This window comes from Dendrobates tinctorius, unplaced genomic scaffold (genome assembly GCF_039654945.1).
Source record: "Dendrobates tinctorius isolate UK_male_01 unplaced genomic scaffold, ASM3965494v1 ptg000036l, whole genome shotgun sequence".
Lineage (NCBI taxonomy): Eukaryota > Metazoa > Chordata > Amphibia > Anura > Dendrobatidae > Dendrobates > Dendrobates tinctorius.
The window spans coordinates 46010001-46015000 of record NW_027361704.1 but is presented as its reverse complement, the minus strand read 5'-3'; the positions used below and the strand labels follow the sequence as shown (position 1 = coordinate 46015000).

General features: G+C 52.9%; 1 long non-coding RNA gene across 1 annotated transcript in view; it reads right to left on the bottom strand.

The window, feature by feature from the left end:
- The window catches only part of LOC141087944 (uncharacterized), a 97899-nt gene that overhangs the window by 2462 nt on the left and 90437 nt on the right, over window positions 1-5000 (bottom strand). The window lies entirely within an intron of this gene.

Genomic DNA, 5000 nt, shown 5'->3' with positions numbered 1-5000 from the left:
TTTCCCCTTCTCCCACCGCTCTGGGGCGTCAATATGTTGAGGGGACCCGAGGGAGAGTGCCTCCCATGAGGGTAGAATGTGTGACTTTTGGGGGGAAAGTCGAATTATGGAGCAAAAACCATTTTTTGGGACTTAGAAAAATTTCGAGATGTGACAGACTTCCAGGAAGGGGGCGCCTCGGGAGGTGTACCTAGGAGGCTTCCAGGGGCCTGGGTACACTTTTCAGAAAGTACCGTTGGGACTTAGAAAAATTTTCAAGATTTTTGGACTTAGAGCGATTTTTGGATTTTTGTGCAAAAATCGAATTTTCCCTTCTCCCACCGCTCTGGGGCGTCAATATGAAGTGGGGACCCGAGGGAGAGTGCCTCCCATGAGGGTAGAATGTGTGACTTTTGGGGGGAAAGTCGAATTATGGAGCAAAAACCATTTTTGGGGACTTAGAAAAAATTCCGAGATGTGTCAGACTTCCAGGAAGGGGGCGCCTCGGGAGGTGTACCTAGGAGGCTTCCAGGGGCCTGGGTACACTTTTCAGAAAGTACCGTTGGGACTTAGAAAAATTTTCAAGATTTTTGGACTTAGAGCGATTTTTGGATTTTTGTGCAAAAATCGAATTTTCCCTTCTCCCACCGCTCTGGGGCGTCAATATGAAGTGGGGACCCGAGGGAGAGTGCCTCCCATGAGGGTAGAATGTGTGACTTTTGGGGGGAAAGTCGAATTATGGAGCAAAAACCATTTTTGGGGACTTAGAAAAAATTCCGAGATGTGTCAGACTTCCAGGAAGGGGGCGCCTCGGGAGGTGTACCTAGGAGGCTTCCAGGGGCCTGGGTACACTTTTCAGAAAGTACCGTTGGGACTTAGAAAAATTTTCAAGATTTTTGGACTTAGAGCGATTTTTGGATTTTTGTGCAAATATCGAATTTTCCCTTCTCCCACCGCTCTGGGGCGTCAATATGAAGTGGGGACCCGAGGGAGAGTGCCTCCCATGAGGGTAGAATGTGTGACTTTTGGGGGGAAAGTCGAATTATGGAGCAAAAACCATTTTTGGGGACTTAGAAAAAATTCCGAGATGTGTCAGACTTCCAGGAAGGGGGCGCCTCGGGAGGTGTACCTAGGAGGCTTCCAGGGGCCTGGGTACACTTTTCAGAAAGTACCGTTGGGACTTAGAAAAATTTTCAAGATTTTTGGACTTAGAGCGATTTTTGGATTTTTGTGCAAAAATCGAATTTTCCCTTCTCCCACCGCTCTGGGGCGTCAATATGAAGTGGGGACCCGAGGGAGAGTGCCTCCCATGAGGGTAGAATGTGTGACTTTTGGGGGGAAAGTCGAATTATGGAGCAAAAACCATTTTTGGGGACTTAGAAAAAATTCCGAGATGTGTCAGACTTCCAGGAAGGGGGCGCCTCGGGAGGTGTACCTAGGAGGCTTCCAGGGGCCTGGGTACACTTTTCAGAAAGTACCGTTGGGACTTAGAAAAATTTTCAAGATTTTTGGACTTAGAGCGATTTTTGGATTTTTGTGCAAAAATCGAATTTTCCCTTCTCCCACCGCTCTGGGGCGTCAATATGAAGTGGGGACCCGAGGGAGAGTGCCTCCCATGAGGGTAGAATGTGTGACTTTTGGGGGGAAAGTCGAATTATGGAGCAAAAACCATTTTTTGGGACTTAGAAAAATTTCGAGATGTGACAGACTTCCAGGAAGGGGGCGCCTCGGGAGGTGTACCTAGGAGGCTTCCAGGGGCCTGGGTACACTTTTCAGAAAGTACCGTTGGGACTTAGAAAAATTTTCAGGATTTTTGGACTTAGAGCGATTTTTGGATTTTTGATCAAAAATCGAATTTCCCCTTCTCCCACCGCTCTGGGGCGTCAATATGATGTGGGGACCCGAGGGAGAGTGCCTCCCATGAGGGTAGAATGTGTGGCTTTTGGGGGGAAAGTCGAATTATGGAGCAAAAACCAGTTTTTGGGACTTAGAAAAATTTCGAGATGTGTCAGACTTCCAGGAAGGGGGGAGTCTCAGGAGGTGTACCTAGGAGGCTTCCAGGGGCCTGGGTACACTTTTCAGAAAGTACCGTTGGGACTTAGAAAAATTTTCAGGATTTTTGGACTTAGAGCGATTTTTGGATTTTTGTGCAAAAATCAGATTTCCCCTTCTCCCACCGCTCTGGGGCGTCAATATGATGTGGGGACCCGAGGGAGAGTGCCTCCCATGAGGGTAGAATGTGTGGTTTTTTGGGGGAAAGTCGAATTATGGAAGAAATTGAGTTTTGAGGACAAAAAAGTGTTTTGAGGACAAAAAAGTTTCTTGAGGACAAAAAAGTTTCTCGAGGACAAAAAAGTGTTTTGAGGACAAAAAAGTTTCTTGAGGACAAAAAAGTGTTTTGCGAACAAAAAATGGAATTTTGTGATTTTGTGTAAAAATAAGTAAATTCCCCTACTTCCACCACAGGGGGGCTTCAGTATGTTGTAGGGCCCCCAGGGAGGGTCCCCCAACTGGGTTTAAAGTTTGTGGATCCTGGGCAGAAAGTTGAATTTTGGATGAAAAACCGAATTTTGGGACTTAGAAAAATTTCGAGCTGAGCAGTGACAGACTTCCAGGCAGGGGAGCCTCTCTGGAGGTGTACCGAAAACAGTTCCAGGAGCTGAGGTCATTTTCGAACATTTTTTGTTCGCTCAAATTTTTTTTGTTTTTGAGCTCTAAAAAGCTGTTATTATCAATTGGCTCAAAAATTTCAAGTGTCATGAGCTAGTACATGTTGGAGGAATACGTTTTAGGCAAAAAATTGCAAAAAAAAAAATCCAAGTGAAAAAGAACCGGAATGGGGAATTTCTGACTGCTGTAGCAGCCGCACAGTTCCAGGAGGTCGGATACATTTCCGACTTTGTCCCGCTCATTGAAGTACATTGTCCCGCAATGCAAATACATAGTAATGCGCACCTGCGGGAGAATATAGGAGAGAGTGGGCTCTCTCTACCCCGATGTATGGCGGTTGTTCCTATGGTTCTCTGGCTCGGGTAGGCGACTTAGAAGGTGGTCCCTCTTGTCGTGGAAGTTGCAAAATACGGCCGAGACTGAACTTCCACGGCTCCAGGAGGGACTTTTGCTGGTCGTGCGTCCCAAGTGAGAGAGGCGATCCTGGGGTACCTGAGCCTGACCAGACCCTCCCTCGGTGGTCCCTGGTCTTCTGAAGGGTGATGGCATTCAGGGGGGCAAATCTGGAGTCCGTGGCCGAGTTTGGGCTCTAGAAGGCGGACGCCCCTTCTGACCATGTCCCCTCAGAGCCGGCTGGATGGTTCATGGTCCGCGGCTTTGTCTGGCGGTCTGTGCCCAAGCCGGAGAAGCTCTCCTGGGGTACGTGAGCTTTGACCAGACCCTCCCTCGGCGGTCCCTGGTTCTCTGGAGGTGATGGCTGTCAGGGGGGCAAATCTGGAGTCCTCGTGGGAAGGAGGGCTCTTGAAGGCGGACGCCCCCTCTGACTATGTCCCCTCAGAGCAGGCTGGATGGTTCATGGTCCGCGGCTTTGTCTGGCGGTCCATGCCCAAGCCGGAGAAGCTATCCTGGGTACCTGAGCTTCGACCAGACCCTCCCTCGGTGGTCCCTGGTTCTCTGGAGGCGATGGCTGTTGTCAGGGGGGGGGGGGCAAATCTGGAGTCCTCGTGGGAAGGAGGGCTCTGGAAGGCGGACGCCCCCTCTGACTATGTCCCCTCAGAGCATGCTCGATGGTTCTCAGTCCCTGGCTTTGGCTTTTTGGCCATCCTGGGGTACATTCTTGCCAAAAAAAAAAACGACTAAGTGAAAAAGAACCGGAATGAGGAATTTTCTAGGTGCCGCATCCGCCCTACAGTGACTTGAGGCCGGGTACAGTTCCGACTTCGTCCCCTTAAAGTGGGGACGTTGTCCCGCAATGCAAATACATAGGAATGCGCACCTCTGGCAGAATGTACTTGAGAGAGTGTCGTCTCTCTACCCCGATAGAAAGCAGTTGTTTCTCTGGTTCCCCGACTTGGGTAGGCGACTTGGCATGTGGTCCCTCTCGTCTGGAAGTTGCGCACTCCGGCTGAGACCGAACTTCCACAGCTCCGAGAGGGACTTTTGCCGATCGTGCATCCCAAGCGAGAGAGGCAATGCTGGGGTACCCAAGCCTGACCAGACCCTCCCTCGGCGGTCCCTGGTTCTCTGGAGGTGATGGCTTTCGGGGGGCAAATCCGGAGTCCTCGTCCGAAAGGGGGGGCTCCGGAAGGCGGACGCCCCTCTCGTCCATGTCCTCTCAGAGCGGTCTTATCCTCCGATCGATCTGGCACGGCGCTCCCGGGTGGGGAGGTGGTGCTGCTCGCTCGACCCGGGCTTTGGAGCTCGCGTCGGTTTACGGTGAGCGGTGTCCTTCCTCCTGTACCCCCGGGCTTCCACCACCTATCTTTGGGCGCGCACGCCGGCCGTCACCTCCCGTTCGAGGACGGAGGCGGCCGAGCTGTGGGAAGTTTGAATCGCACCGAACGATGAACAGTGGTCTGACGACCCACGCGGGCGAACGGCGGGGCGCCCACCCACCCCGGCGTGGGGGCCAGCCGTCCGAATCGCTCCCCGCGTGGGGAAGCACAGTGTTAGCAAGGGCGGCCCTTTTCGAAGTTCCAGATGCGCAGCCCTGCCCGCGGAGGTCCGTGCCACGCATCGCCCGAAGGGCGGCCTCCGCGGCGGGCACCAGCGAGAGCGGCGGCGGTGGGTGGCGTTTCCACGCCGCTGCCGAGCTCCGCGCCACTAGTCTTTCCCGAGCCCCTACGTTAGTGGGGGGGATGACAGAGCTGTGGAGGCAGGCGAGGGGGGGTTCTCACTGCGCGGTGTGCCCCCACCCGACTCGCCATCGCCTTCCGCTCCTCGTACGTCGTCCTCCGAGGCGGCTCGGAAGGGAGAGGGAGAGCGAGAGAGCGAACGCCCCCCGAGCGAGGGGAAGATGGAGAAGGGAGCGATTTGAATGGGGCGAGAGGTGAAGGGAGTACGGCAGAACG